Source organism: Dermacentor albipictus, chromosome 4 (assembly GCF_038994185.2).
Source record: "Dermacentor albipictus isolate Rhodes 1998 colony chromosome 4, USDA_Dalb.pri_finalv2, whole genome shotgun sequence".
NCBI lineage: Eukaryota > Metazoa > Arthropoda > Arachnida > Ixodida > Ixodidae > Dermacentor > Dermacentor albipictus.
The window spans coordinates 117,114,320-117,130,134 of record NC_091824.1 but is presented as its reverse complement, the minus strand read 5'-3'; the positions used below and the strand labels follow the sequence as shown (position 1 = coordinate 117,130,134).

Genomic DNA, 15,815 nt, shown 5'->3' with positions numbered 1-15,815 from the left:
CTCCAGCCAGGACAGGCTTGTAGTCCCTTGAGCGTTGAAAGATATGTGCTCTTGCTTTCTTTCCTCTTGTTTCTTTTTTAATTTTCATTCGTGCTTTTTTTGGCTGTGCCACATCTGCTTTCATACCAGAAACAAGAAGACGTACGACAGCAATAACGTGAGGCTCGGTGCCACTCCAATTCACTATACGGTGGAGAGACGGTCTGATGTTGAATGGTGTCCGTGCCCACGTTGACTTGAAGGGGTGTTGTTTCGTAGAGAGCTGTGGGTCCCTAGGAAGAGTGCAGATGCACAAACGTTGGGTATGTACTTAAACAAAAGCTCGGTAGTAAGTGACCAGAGGAAACGCCGGACTTGAACTCAAGGGAAAGAGGTTTTGTCCAAGTGCTTTGAACGAAGGAGAAGTCCCGCTCATTGCCTATACATTGATTTACACAAACACTGAACTTCAAGAATGTTGTAAGGCAGCTTTGTATTAGCTAAAGACATCTACTCTACTTAGACATGTAGAGTCTGACATTGCTAAATTATCTCCATCTGCTTGAAATTTCACGGCATACATTCATATATATCATACAAAAAAGCAGTTGCGTATTACAACGATAAAGTTGCATGTTATTTATCTAAACAACGTCTTTTTCTCTACATATCGAATAAATTATAATCAATATTTTTATTCTAACTATCTCATTTCCTAAATTCTTATTTTAAGGTAATACATTATTCTTCCCCCCCCCCCACCTCCCGCCCTATCAACTACCTTTAACCGCCGTTTTCTTGTCAATTATTCCCTAGTGGGTGAGCGCAGTAATAGGAAGAAAAAACAAGCAAGCAAAAACAAGACGATAGTTTACTGTGGGATAATGCTGCTATCGCAGTACTTGAGTTCAGAGACGAAGTAATCGATAACATATGCTGTCTTTATTAATTGACGCGATCTTGAAGGAGAGAATGGTGCCTTCTATTGGCACCGGCTACTTCTTTACGCACGACAATGTGAACTCACGAAAAGCCTCGAAAAACTTTGTAAGAGCACAAAAACACGCAATTTTTTGCAGACCAGTCAGAAAAGACACAGAATATAGTACAAAAGCACGCACAGACATGGACGATACCATAAGCAAATAAAAATACTTAAAGTCATAATAATGTAGACGATTATGCCCAAGCTCGTGCTCTGTCAGGCATAGTTGTTGCTGTCTTTCAGCTACTCAAATGCACACCGAGTCTGAAATAGCTTCGCCCGTCCATCTTTCATTTCGCTTTTACAACAGCCGGAATGTTATTTTCAGAATAGGAGTAGCCGGCGGCGGCTAACCGGCACTAACATCTCTTCGCATACAATTACTAAAAACTACAAGCATTGATCAACTTTGATACAAAAAACGCGATCGGATCATAACATTTCTTGTCGGCATTATACTTATTATTACGGCTAACAGAAAAAGCGGACAATGAAACAAAGCACAGTTCATTTAAGTTTTTACTTTCCTAAACACATTCTACCTTTCTTACCGAATGCTTGTTTATGCGCGATCACGTCGGATGTGCCAGCATATCTTTCGAGCCGGTGATGCACTCTGCGAGCACACTGAGGCAGAGCATAAACGCGCATCCGCTCCACTCTTAGCCTGCAGTCAGACCTCCTCAGTTCAGAGGACTCGTCCCGCAAAAAGGGGAAGAGAGCTCCCGAAAAAAATAAAATGATATGCGCGGGATGCTGGACAACACTCTTCGGCCGTAGTCACCCTCCTTTTGCGTAGGAATGCGATGGCGCAGGAAGCGGAAGTTGGGGAACGGGGTTTCTGGCTGGGGAGTCGTCCCTTTTTCTTTCCGCTTTCTTTCTTTTTCGCTGCTCTCGTAGGAGTGGTAGAGGCGCCGGGCGGTAGTGGACATTCACACGAGCATTGGCGGGCGCCGAGATAGTCGCTCCCATTCGCGAGGCAACCGTCGTGAAGGCGTCGTGCCCCAACTGCGAGCGGTATGAACCACTTCGTCTCGCCTCCTCTGATGACCTTCCTGACGCGGTTCGTGCTTTCGCCTTCATTTCCCCCACTGGAGTTTTATGTTTGTGTCCCAAATTTCGTACTCAAATCGCGTTCTCCTCCTTCCATGTTCATCTCCTCTGCGCACCTTTCGTTATGTTTTTATCGGGCAGCCTGATTTGTGGCCTATGGCTTTAGGATTCTGTGAATCAAGTATACGTGGCGACTGTTGAAACAAAAACGGGCAAACATTCGAGAGAAGCGCGAACTGTGCAGATAAAAGGTAATACATTTTGTCTTCCGCTCCGATCTAGGCTTTCCTCTAGGCATATAAGCTTTCGTCTCCATTATTTTCATAGTTTCAAGAGAGCAGGGAAGATTTGCGAAACTGAGTGAGCGTCCGTCAGGCGTTGGTGAAACTAGACTAGCCTTACGCTAGTGTTACCAAGGAGTCAGCTTTTGTGTGGTTTGTTCACCGGTATTGTACAAGTCACTTACGGTCACGCAAACTCTAGCAGTTGAGCGCATGGAGTAGGCAGGAGTTTTCCGCCGCAATACAAACGATCTCTATCGGAATTCTATAGTTTTCTTTATCGTGTGCGTATAGAGGGCTGAATGGAAGAAAATATGGTGACACAAGAGGCTAATGATATGCAGCACTGTTTGTATTCATGTAAGCCCACAAGAAACGCAGCCTTTGCGTCATGCGGGCAACCAGATCCGTGAAGTTCTTTTCTGTAAACTGAAGTACAGGCAAGCATGGAATGTTTCTACTTACAACGTGAATAACGATTGCGAAGGCTCAAGAAAAAAAATTGCTTTAAGCATCATTTAAATCAGCTATAACTGACCGGACGACCGTGACGAGGACGAGTACCCGTGCGTGTGGCACGGCTACGATTAAACGAAGGTGATTGCAACATCTGTAGGGCATGTTGGTGACGACGGCAGATAACGATTACGTCACAATGGCTCTCACGCCACGTGACCAGGAACGAATCTTGGAATGGGAACAAGTAGAGCTTTCCTTACCCTCCACTACGTCTGCCAAACCTGTGCGATGGAAACTTAAGAAGAACACCTGTCACGTCTCGGCCCCGAAATTTTAACAATGGGCTGGAGATTATGCAGTCAACTGCCACCGTCACCATTTATCTTGCATAGCAGGTCCGTCACCATTATACGTGGTTCGCGCGATGCATAGGCATTTTGTTCTTAAAACTTGAACGAAACTGCACGTGGCTCAAATATTATCGAAGCAAACGCGCTGTCGAGCTGGGGCACTGCAGCGGACACCGCGGTCGACTCAAAGAGGCTAGCGAACCTCGTATGTTCCTCGCAACTCTCTCATGTCTCGATCCGCGCGCATATGCACCTCTCATCCGAAATACTCGTGCTCTCACTCTCACCAAGGAAAAATGACTAACCCTTCCCCTACCGGAAAATGGGGATAAGCGAAGCTCCTCCTGCCTGCACTTGACCTTCGTCACAGTTAAGTATTAACCCACAGGTAACGGTGCCAGATTGCTTCGGCCTCTCGCTCCCTCAGTGCGGAATCTTCTCATTGCTGTCAGATTGCCTTGGCTCGGGCGGTTATAACGGCTAAATCGGTGTGCGACGGGGAGCCCATTCACGGGCGAGTTCTCGCCACCGCTCGTCAAACGCTGCCCGTTCCTCAGGGGAACGCACAACGCGTGGCCGTCCCATCCGTTTTCCGAGACTGAACTGAACGGAAACAAAGCCAGCGCAGTGCGCGCGAAACCCTTTTTTACCATTTCCCTTCCCAGCTGAAGCGAAACGGCTCTGATTGGCTGCGCACGTGACGCGAGCGCGCGCCTATGCAGCTGGAATACTTGCTAATGACTCACGCTCCAGCACCGGCGCAGCTGTCAGCTCATCAAACCGCCCTTTCCCGCAGCTGCTCCGCTCTGCATGGGGCAAGTGCGTTTTCGCGTGACCGCGACAACGCCACTTGTGAGGCAATACTAGCTTCGCTTGAAACAGGGATGGCAGAGCACGTCGAACAAACAGCTTTGGGTGCAGATAATTTGAATGTTAGGCTTTCTACCGAACCACAACCGTCAAAGCGGTTGTTAGTCCATTCAAAATGAGCTCTCGATGCTATATCTTCCTCGGTTCCGGCGTTTTGTACAGTTAGTTTTGTTCTGCTTGATTCGTTGAGTTCTTTATTTTTTCGGCTAAGAAGGTGAGATAAGACAGCAGCAGCAGTCCGAAACCGACACGCGATATCAAAGAGACTGACGCGAGAGATAAGTGTAACTGTGTCAGCGTGGCGGCTACATGCTTTGCGTCATTAAGCCTCACTCCGTGCATCTCCTACAGGATATGAGTCTTGTTGAATCCTGTAAATATGTCACGTCGTAATGACGGTATAAAGAATAACTTACGACTAAAACACTGAGTTCGAAATCCAAACTCTTTAGTGGGAGAACTAACTGGTCAGAAAAACAAGCAACTTTTAGATCACAGCGGCGAGTGCGAACGTTGGTCGGCGAATCTAATCCCACCGGTACAGGCCATACATGTCTCGCCGTGCATTCCAGGTTAGTCGCCTGTGCTCGCTTAGCACATTCAAGAATGTATACCCAATTATTCGCGACGCACACGCAATCTGGTACCGACACGTCTCGTTCGCAATAGAGTAGGCGACAACGTTCAAAAAAATTTGGGAATTTACAGACCGGGCGACAACTTCCGAACAGTGAAACTCCAGTGAAAATGAACAGCGGCAGAAAGTAAAGTAACGACGCGCGGTATATAGTATAGCAAGTGGCTAAACGTATATAGCTGTCAATCGAAAGTGTCTCTCTTCGGTTTTTCTAGGCGAGTAACTTTGATTGACTGGCCACAGTTCTCGTACGTGTGCCATCATCACTTTCGTACGCTCGCAGTGTTCAACGTGACATACATCGTTGTCGTCGACTGAGCGCTTCGAAACAACAAAAGATTAGCGTTAGTTTCCGAACATGCATGCCTGCAGGGTCATGAATTGTTTATGCCCTTGGCGCGTGACTTCATCGGCTAGACGTCAGTGTAATTTAGTTGGTCCATAATGAGTACGCGCCGATTCGAGAATACCGGAACCAGTCTTGAGTGGTAAGCGCAACTGTACAAACCCAGTACCAATCTGTTGTCAGTGTTGTTTGATTAGTGTCGAAACGTATTTCGCATGGCATCCGTTGAAATTGAAATTCTATCGTAGCGCTCCAGTCGCAATCACTACATTCAACAATGTCAAGCAAAACAACACCAATGCTTCGAACCGGCCAAACACCATGGTAACTTCAATTTTCTTGTTTATCCTTCTGGCAGTTCCTCTTGCAACGATACGATACGAAAACGTGTTAGGTGCATTAATGTACAACGGATGCTCGCGGAACCCTCATAATAAATGTTGAGGTAACGGACGAAAATGAAGAACCTTTTTTTTTTTTTTTGACGTGGCTAATTGCAGTGCAAGCCGCCGGGAGAGCCCATGAAATAGCAAGGGAATTGTGCTTTTCCTTATTATTTCTCGAACTACACTAATGTTGCACGCTTGTTCACGTTGGAGTAAATAGAGTGCTCAGCTTATGGATAGGAAACGAACCTGAAAACATCACGTGTCGTGCACGGTGCAGTACAAATCGAGCAGCTCTCGTGTCCATCTACCCCTCCCTGTTGGTATTTGTGCATTAGTAGTTGCTGCCTTTTCTTTTTTTTCCATTATTGTTTTTTTTATTTCTGTTGTAGCTAAACAAAGAACAACGTAATGGGGCAGTGAGATAAATTGCCGATTACATTATTGGGGTGTTTCGCAATTTAGGAGAAAATTAGGGCGGCGGTGTGAACAGCAGAGACGAAACTATAGGCTGCTATCCCATCGGAGTGTAAGGAAACGTCCCAGTGGGTTCGACGTGCCGTGTTCCTATTCGAATGAGACATCACACCGAGGGAAAAGTCCAGTCACGTCCTGAAAAGCCGGAAGCAGCTTGTGAAATAAAGAAAAGAGAGAAATAAAGAAAATGGGTGGGTCCGTGGTGCGAATGTTCTCCTGGTTTTTATTTTACCACGCGCACTTCGGGCGGCCAATTTTTCTGTTCTATAACGCAGACTTTGTGCTTTTGCAGAATTGATGTTTGGTACCCAAATTTCGGTTACACTCATTTCCAATGCATAGCAGCGCCCAAGCTTCGCCACTTTTTCGTGCCCTTCCTTCTGAATGCGGAGCACAGATGACATATCCGCTCAGTTCAGCTGGTACTGCTTTGCTTTCACAAAACACCTTGAGCCAGCCGAAGGTTTTTCTTCAGCCTGTTTCGCTGTATAAGATATCAAAAACAAGATATCAGCATGAGTTGTGTAAGTGCCTTATCTTTCTAAATAGGTTGCATTTAGGCACTTTTCTTTGTTGCAGTGCGGTTATAGTGAAAGATTTCTGATAGGTTTCACTCTCTTTTGTTGCGCTTCTACAACTAGAGCCTATTCGTGCCTCAAAGTGTAGGACTGTCTTCCGTTGGTAGCTTCTGAAAATTCTACAATGTACCCAATTGAATTAAGTTCCCAGCAAGCCTGGGGAGAGTGCGTCAAGAACGTATGTTTATAGCAGCTCTTTACGTGTACATTCATTGTGGTGATAGTGTAAAAAAATAAGGAAGACTGCTGCTGATTAATGTTTAACTCCCCACTGATAAAAGTTAGCTTCTTTACACGGTGCCTACAGTACTGCCTTGTGACGAATATTTTTTTCGCTTAAAAGAGGGAAAAAGAGCAACGGAATGACATGGACGTTAACCAGTTCCGCTCAGAAGGTGCGTCACAATGATTGTACTGTAAGAATACCAACCACGCTTGTTGAGTTTTTTTTCTGAAACCTTTTCAATATAAATTTTGTTTTTATTCCGTAGCTCATATCGCTGTTTTTATAATTCTGTGCCTGCCAATGTCAACGTTGTTGTGTTTCTCGAGTTGTTGCAGTTCGAATGTGTGCAGTTGTTGTCCTAGCTTAACAAGAAAATTAGGGAAGCGCTCAATCGGTTGCATGCAAACTGGCAATTTTTGGCGTTATATCTGAAGCTGCAAGAGTTGTGTTCCAGGGAGAGTGGACAATGTATCAGTTTTGCAGAATTTTATGTGGACAAAACGCAGGAGAAAGATAGGTACTACAAGAAATAAACGCTAAAGAGAAGACGCCTGCGATTTCTGCTAGCACATCTAGCAATATTTTACTACAAGCTAACCAAGCCATTACTCGTCAACAAACTAAAAATCAAGGTGTAACTGATGTTTGAACACCAACATGTTAAGGCCAACCATTTATGACGTGCAAAACTGTGTTCTTACGCCTATATATTTCTTCGTTTCAAATGACGCTGCAGTTTCTTACCATCAGCAGACGCTATCTTATAGGCCGCATGCGCGAAAAGAGTAGGTTCGCAAAAGTGCGTCTTTCGGAGGATAGCCGCTTTGCTAGTCGCACCTAAAACGGATACCGCACGTGCCTCCAATTATATACTTCATCCCCCCTGCTGTTACTTAGGCTAACTGTTTCTGATGTAGCGCAAGCGGGTATGCTAAATGCCGAGCGTGCAGCTTCCGCGGAAAAGCAGTTGCTTCCACTTCGATGCCTAAACGGCTACGAGCTTCGCCAAACTTATATTACCTCATTCGACGTTGCATTTTACTTATTTTTCTCCCTTTCTTTATCTCTCTCTCTCTCTCTCTTTCTCTCTCTCTCTCTCCTCCTTTCTCTCTCTCTCTCTCTCTTGGTATTTCGCTACTTTCCTTTTACTGCCCCAATGACACTTCGTTCCTTACAGTGAGCGCGATCGAAAAGTGCAGCCGCGGAAAGCGGAATAGGCAATTTCCGAAGATAAATGAGAAGCAAGGCGGTGAAAGTACCCGGGTAATCGAACGATGGCGCTATAGGACAGCGCGATCCGAGGGAATTTGCAGCGGCCTATAGAATTGAAGCACGACCTGAATCGGGAAGAAACACGTAGTAGATTAATCATGGAGAGAAGAACATTGGTCAGGAATATTGCATGTGACGGAGCTCGCGGAGAAGCAAGAAAGACATTTGCATGGTCCTTATTACTTGTGTTCTAAGCAGAGCAGTAGTAACCCGTTTATTCGAACACCAATGTACCACTATAATAAAACATTAGGGCCTCTGTAAAAACCTTTGTTAAAGTGGTCTGTCTATACCTCTCAGCATGAGTTCATTGAAAAACCCCTAAATATTTTAATACCGGTAACAAAGGTGCGAAAATCATTCGGGATAAACTGAGCCATGAACTGTTCTGTACGTATGTATAGTACCTATGTCGATGAATTACCTACCCATGACATAGGACTGTGTTCTCCAGGGGTCAATCATCTTTCGACTACCGAACATAGGAGTGACAGGCCATGTTTTACGTTTTGTGCACGCGTTTCTCGACGACAGGTTAATGCACACACAATAGGGAACAACGTTAAGTGACAGAAGATGAGTTTCACGAGGCGTGCCGAAGAAAAGTGTCCTGTTCCCTTTACTGTTCAGTTTTGCCATGGCTGGCCTATTGCTTGGAGAGATGTGTTTCGCCTCCCCTTCAAGGCTTTTAAGTATAGCGACCTATTCAGTGAACGGTGAAACTCAGCAATCAATGCTAAACGTTACCTGTCATGTAATGCAGCTGACAGCCTCATGAGTCGGGTGATAGCGTTCAACCTATGTATGCTGCGATTAATTGATTATTCATATACATGTCTATCCCCGCACGGTAAAAGAAGGGGCTTGGGCGCAGCAGTTTCCAACATGCTTCTTCAAGGCTAGGTACTTCTCCTCCTCATTAAAGACAACATTCGATTTGACCATCATTCAACAGAAACCGTGAGTATCCTAAAGGGCGACGGCCTACTTCTTCTGGAGATCTAATGATGATGCATCCTTTGACACGTGGCACGGTACGTTGCTGTTGCTGATGTAAATGATGATATATTCGCATGCCCTTCGGAATTGGGTGATGACAAACAGTCACCTAGTCTGCTTGAGTTAACCTGGGGAGGTATTCTGCGATACCCTTGTTACACGGGCGATCTTAACCGCGGTTATCATAATCGCGGTTAGCGCGGTTACACGGCAGGCGAAAGTGTTGTTAGGCTGCTAACCGCGGCGGTGGCTGTGGTGGCTGTGTTGGCTGTGGTGCAACCCAGCCAATCAGAAATTCAACAGCACGCGAAATGGATATGGCCCCTAGGTCGACTCTTACAGAATACCTCCCCAGGTCCAGCAAGATGCAGCATGCAACTTCTGTATGGTACAGCTACATGTTGGGACACCTGGTGAAATATAACGGAAATGCACTGCAAAGTTTGTGCGTATCGGCGCTAAGCGGCGCGCATGTCACATCGCGTTTCAAATGGCACAATACGTTGCTAATCATGATGATCATGATGATTTAATAGCATTCCTGTTAAAACGGGAAGGTGACGAACGGCCACCTAGTCTGCTTGAATTAATGTGGTATGCCAGATATGCTTTGATTCCATTACATCAATATTTGTACATCTCCATAATCTTCATTTTCTTCCTCGAGACTCCTGGCCTGTTGCTTGGAGAGATGTGTTTCACCTCCTATGCAATGCTACCCATGCAGCTTCTGCATAGCGTGCTACCTGGTGTAACAATATGCGACCGCAATGCAAAGGGTGCACGTATAGGAGCTACGCGGTGTGCATCTCACATCGCAAGGCAAGTGGCACAATGCGATTCTAATGATGGTGATGATGATGATTTATTGGCATCCCCTTTATAACGCAGTGGTTGACATAGTCACCGAGCTAGCTTGATTTAATCAAGTATACTATATATATATATATATATATATATATATATATATATATATATATATATATATATATATATATAGCCATTCATGCATACATCTCCTTGAACTTCTTTTTCTTCCTCAAACCTTCTTTAACTGCCTTGTACCGCTACCTGTGCATCTGCCACGCTACCGTACTCCCCTTGAAGATGCATTACCAACAAGCCCACATTGCAACCCTCGTGCCACATGGCGTTCCACCTGGTGTAAGAATATGCACCTGCAACGCAAAATGTACACGTATGGGCGCTACGCGGCGCACATGTTACATCGCGTGTATCCTCGCGTGCTAAAACGCATTTATAGGGCATTATTCTGCAGCGTGCTAGCAAGCGCTGGCGTAGCTGGCTGTTGGTTCCTTCCTTTGAAAAAGACAGCCAGTAATACGCCCGATGATTTTTTAGGCACTCAAAATGTATAAAGTTTTCCGTATTCTCAAACTCGCTTACGAGTAAAGAAATGGAATCAAGAGTGCGACGAAAACTCCTCTGGTCGGGATTGCTCATGGTCAAGGGCAAAACGGACACCGACCAAAAACATTCGAAGAAACCAAGGCTTTTTTTGGCGTTGTTCACAATGAAAGGTAACGACAGGGGGTAGATTATTATGCACGTGTGAATAGAGGACGCGAACAGTGGGCATAAACGGAAGGAAGGCTCCCGTTATTGCTGTTCGGCGTGGTATCATTAGTTTGGATTAGTAATGACTCGAGATGCAAACGCGATGTTGGATTACTTTCAGTGGCTAGCACATGCGCCTTACCCCAGTCAATATCATGTCATTCTGTTACAGAATGCACCATCTATTCACACGTACGTAATCATCTCTCATTTCGTTTACGTTCATTGTGAACAAGGCCCCCGTATGGGAGCCGAAACGTCTTGTTTTCTTTTGATGTTTTTGGTCGGCGTCCGTTTTACCCTTGACTATCGCCGAATATCCTGCGAAATCAGCTAGCAACACATTTAAGCAAGCACTTTAGGTTCATGTTTTAGGTAACAAAACTGCGAGCTTACGTGGAGACTCCGGCCGTAAATATCGCATGATCTTAATTTTTGCATAGGTTGAATGATCGAGCATGGCCGCTTGAGCAACATTTTTCCTTTAAATTACTGACACTGCGGTCTGTTATTACGAGTGCCGTACGCTTGACCATGCCCGTAGTGGTTCTCTTGAGCATTGGGCAGTCCTTTCAGATGAAATTACTCGTTTTGCAAGAGGGTGAGCTGGGGACATCTCAACGTAGGAGAGGCATAAATGGTGTGTAATGTGATGTGGGATGTGCTCGGCGGTATCATTTTCTGCGTCATGCAATATGTTCTTCCATTATGAAACATGGTCACGGCACCGATGGTGACGTAACAACGAAATTAGCAATGCGGATGCTGGACCTGTGCATTGAACAGCGCCCATCCGGTGCATTTCGTATTTACGCCTGCGTACAGCGCTCTAACCAAGTTTCACAATGCCACTAACCAAATAGCCCAGATTTCAGCAATAACAATATTCTTCTACCTTCTAGTACATCTCGCTGACGTGCCTTTTTTATTCGAAACTATTCCTTTTCCCGTACTTGCCTTTGACAAACCACAAATTCATCATTTTTTATTAAACAATGCTGCTTTTAATGTTCGTGTATTCTATGTGTACGATGTATGGCATAAAGGATATGTACAAAAAGGGACATACCACTACCTCTTTCCTTTAATATATACCGCTTGCGATATCTAGGGAAAGTGAGTACTGCGCTTAGAGCAGCTAACTCTTTTGGCAGTCCGAGTTCACAGCCAGAAATTTATTCTTATGTTGTGCTTTATTTTTCGATGTGACATATGTCACCCATGATGCGCAGTTATTATTATAAGCCACCTACAGTGGCCGCGTGAGGATTAAGTACTCTCTGGGTTTGCGTACTTCGGAAAATTATCTCAGGAGCTGTGCATTTCAAATACACCATTCGTTGTCGACCTTTCTATTTTAAGTTGGCCGACGTCAAGCACTATGTTCCTACTGTATGTGTATACATAATGTGTTCAGTAAAATTATTGGGTGCAGTGGCTGCTAATCAATTACTACAGTGGTGTTCCCCTCCTGAATATTAGGCAAAAGTAAACGTAAATTGCAATGAAAAATGCTTTCAGAACGTGACTCTCGAACGAGTTTCGTGTAACGGTAGGTTAGCCTTCCTGCAGTTCTTTTTGTATGCAATTTGGACTCTTTTCCACAATTAGGACACAAGCTGTGTGCTAGGCTGAGCTTGTGCGTTCTTGACAAAGGCAGCATACTAAAATCCTCAGCACGGTTGCGATAATTCTCGCGTGTTAATTTTCCTTCGCTGTCACCAAGCTCTCGTCATTCGAAAGGAGTTCATACGAAATTAAGAAATGACGAGGGCTTTGTGCTAAGGCAAGTTTCGCGAACTCTGTCCCACGTCAAAGTAAGCACCCAGAAAACCGTCTCTGTAGGACGTGTGTGGTGATACATGGCCGCTGTTTACGACCAGCCCTTGCATGCTCCCGCGTGCTTGATGCGCATTTTGTGCACCCATCATCAGACTTAATTAACGAGCAACTCGGTGTGTCAGCGCCGATATCTAGATTGGCGAGTCCGAATACTGCGCACAGAATAGCGCTGTCGACTTCGGAGTTCTGCAGTGCAGGGGGGCTCGCTTCTGCAAGTGAATGGCGTGAAAGCCAGTCCTTTAGGAAGAGCATTCGTGTGAGTTGTTTTCTTCTTATGGTTACTTAAGGCCGTAAATGTGTCGTCCCAGCCTCGCAGCGTTTCCGTGGAACTGCGCCTCCTTCATTGATTGTGACAGAAGCACCTTCTGTCCGTGACAGGACATGCAGGTCTGAATAAGAGCGTCACTTTCCTTGCGGGCTTGCGTTCAAAAGGATGTCGTTATTGCGGGTATCTCTACGTTTCCGTGCAGCTGACCATAAATCAGTGACACGACCACTGGCCACGGCATGTGCATTTATCAAGAAATGGGCGAATGATGTCACATCGATGAGTATATACATGCCCATAACCGTCGCCACAGCTATTAGTTACAGCCCCTTAGCATTCTTTCCAATAGGAACATAAATATTGATCTCAAAAGCCTAAACAATTGGATTGTTTTCGATTCGCTATACAGAAAGAAAAAATGTTTGTAAATAAATAAATAAATAAATAAAAGGCAAGCCCTTTGGTGCTTCCAGCGAGGTACCTATAGATGAGGCTGATTACTTCGCCAGTGAACAGACCTGCGTAGAAGATAGCTGTCGTATATGACTTTGCGATGGGCAGATATAACTAAAGCAATTTCTTCTCGCTCCAGATAGATTAACTGTAGTACTGTAGCTAGCTGGGCGAGTCGGTACATCTGCATTATTGCTTAGAGTGCGAAGAAATCTCTCAATATGTATTTCTTCTTTGTTCGTGTTGGATTTGTTCGCGCTATAAGTACTAATGCAGACAGATGAGCGCACTACTAGTGGACAACATCGTATTGGACGGTGTTAAAGTTAATGTTTTCGATGCAACTAAACACTTAGAGTATACGTCCATGCGGAGCACGTTGGCAGGTTCTGGGTGCTCGTTGCAGTAAGGTGGTAGTTGAATTATATTTTAAAAGTACCTAGACAGAATGTGCTCCTTATCGTGTGCATCACCCATCGCAAAACCTCCGGAATCGTGTAACGCCATTAGTTCGCCGTGTGTTGCGTGCAATACACAACTGTTAACACCGTCCTACTATACAGCGCCTGTCCGAGCTGCCTTTGTTCTGTCGCGCTGCCTGCCCACGCTCTCGTGAAAAGCCTGGTACTGGGGTTTCGAATCATAGTGTATGGAATAATTTGTCGAAGGCTGTGCTTTCGTGGAGCCGGAGTTCATCGGAAGTTCTACATTGTTTGCGCCTGAAAAGCGTCGGCACCACGGTGCCTGTGCGACGAAGGATTGTTTGCTGACTACGTCTTGAAAAGTAAACAAGTTTGGCGCTTGCGCGCATTATTGTAGTTTATGGTTCATGCAATGAGCTTTGTGTAACTAGAGCAGAGCGCTTTATGAGCGTAGGTTGTCCATGTTGCTGTGCACATTTAGCAAGCACTTTCACGAAAGAGCTTCCTCTGATGGTACCGCCTACTTGCATTTTGCTGTGAAGTATGCTACCCACCCTGATTGCTATGACTGAATGGGCACACAGTTATGAAAACATTGAAAGTTACTGTTCGTTCAGTAGTTTTCTGGCAAGAAATTCTTCGTTATATAGGCATTCCCGCAAGTACCGCACATGTGTTATTCGTACGTCGATATGTCATGTGTTTCGCGCGTTGCCACACGAATGCTATGTTTGACGCTTGAGCTTGTATGAAGCTTGTATGGAGATTTTTTTATATATAACTCAGTATGAAAATCTGCGTCGCAAGAACCTGTCTGTATTGTTTATGTTCTTGGGTGTCTCCACGTTTTTGTCTTCTATATTGCAGGGCAGATATAGGCCGATGTTACAATAACGAGGTTTCTTTTTAATGGAGATAGTTCATTCAGACGCTGGCCTTTATTATATATATATAGATGTTTCATCTTAAGAACAAGATGTCAGCTCTTGCAATCATAGGTTAAGGCCCTGCATTGCATCACTGCGTAATAAAGTAAAGAGTGTGATTTCGTAGCGATACTTGCCGCTCGATTCTATACCACTCTTATCGCCCACCGTTAACGGCCTGCTATTCCACCACGTAACACGGGCCGGGGCATCGGTTAGACCAATAACGAATAGCGAAAAGAAATAGCATCGCTACAAAATCGCGGCGTAGCTTTCAGACTGTTTTTCGTGCGCTCAACATTTTTTTCTTAATTCAATGCTCTGTTTTTCTACAAATTTAAGTTTTGGTGATGCTTGTCCTGGTAGTCTGATGTTTGCTGATGATTTCATTCCTTCCTGAAATTTTACTTGGTACAAAATAGCAGAGAGAAAGAGAGAACAAATGATAAATCGAAGGCAGGGTGTTTAACCAGGACTGTGTATAGACCTGAGGTATAACGAAGAAACATTTGTACAAACAGATGCAGATTGATGCAGCTGCCTGTGTGATGCACTTTTGCAATTCCACATAACACCGTTAAATCGCTAATTTGTACCTTCAAACCGCAATAAATAAAACATTTCTTACTGCTGAATGCTATGCGGATTCTTGAGGCATCCCTACATCCCACAGGAACCTGCTGCACAGCTGGAAGCTGGACAGTACAACAATAAAGCATCTCTTCTGCGTGCTTTCAAAAAGGTGTGTGCGTGCTTTCACAAAGGCTTTCACGAAGGTGTAACTTTGAATAACCTTGTTCCAACTGATTTATGGCTAATTCACCTATATGTATGATTCCTACATGTAACAGGTGTATATTCTGTGCAGTGGGGCCTCATTATTCGCTTTTTGGGCGGTGTTCCAATGCCCACAAGGACCTCGCCTGAAAAGAGGCGTTTGACCTCAAATATGTGAATGCCATTCTGAGCATGTGTGGTAAGGCAGTCAGTTGAAATCGTTGTTTTCATTTTAGGTCATATGAAGTTAAATTATTTTGCATGGCTGCTGCACGCTATCTCATCCACATATACTGACACAATGCGTCAGGCTATTCTAACTGTTTCTGCATTTTCTCCTCCCTTAGGCACACAACAAGGGATCCTAATTTGACCACGACGATATGAAGAATGCATTATCGTCGCTGCTTCTTTGTGGCTTCGAAGGACATGCATGAAAAGTTTGCAAAATAAATATCAGTGTTTGAAAAGATTGTTGTTTTGCTAACAGATACATTTATATCCCACTCATGTTCAAGGTTACATCAGAACGCTACAACAATGCTTGAAAAATCTGGAGAAAGTGGGAAACGTCATCAGGATGTTTCTGAAATCTACAAGTAAGTTGTAAGGATGTTTCTAGGGTGAGCGACAGAAAGTCGAAAAATGTGA

At 44.7% G+C, this 15,815-nt stretch overlaps 1 long non-coding RNA gene across 1 annotated transcript; it reads left to right on the top strand.

Moving 5' to 3' along the window:
• The first annotated feature begins 15,057 nt into the window (after positions 1-15,057).
• Positions 15,058-15,544, top strand: LOC135914697 (uncharacterized). The gene is made up of 3 exons (XR_010568382.1): positions 15,058-15,129; positions 15,256-15,363; positions 15,512-15,544. It is a non-coding gene; the product is annotated as an uncharacterized lncRNA (long non-coding RNA).
• The last annotated feature ends 271 nt before the right edge of the window (positions 15,545-15,815 follow it).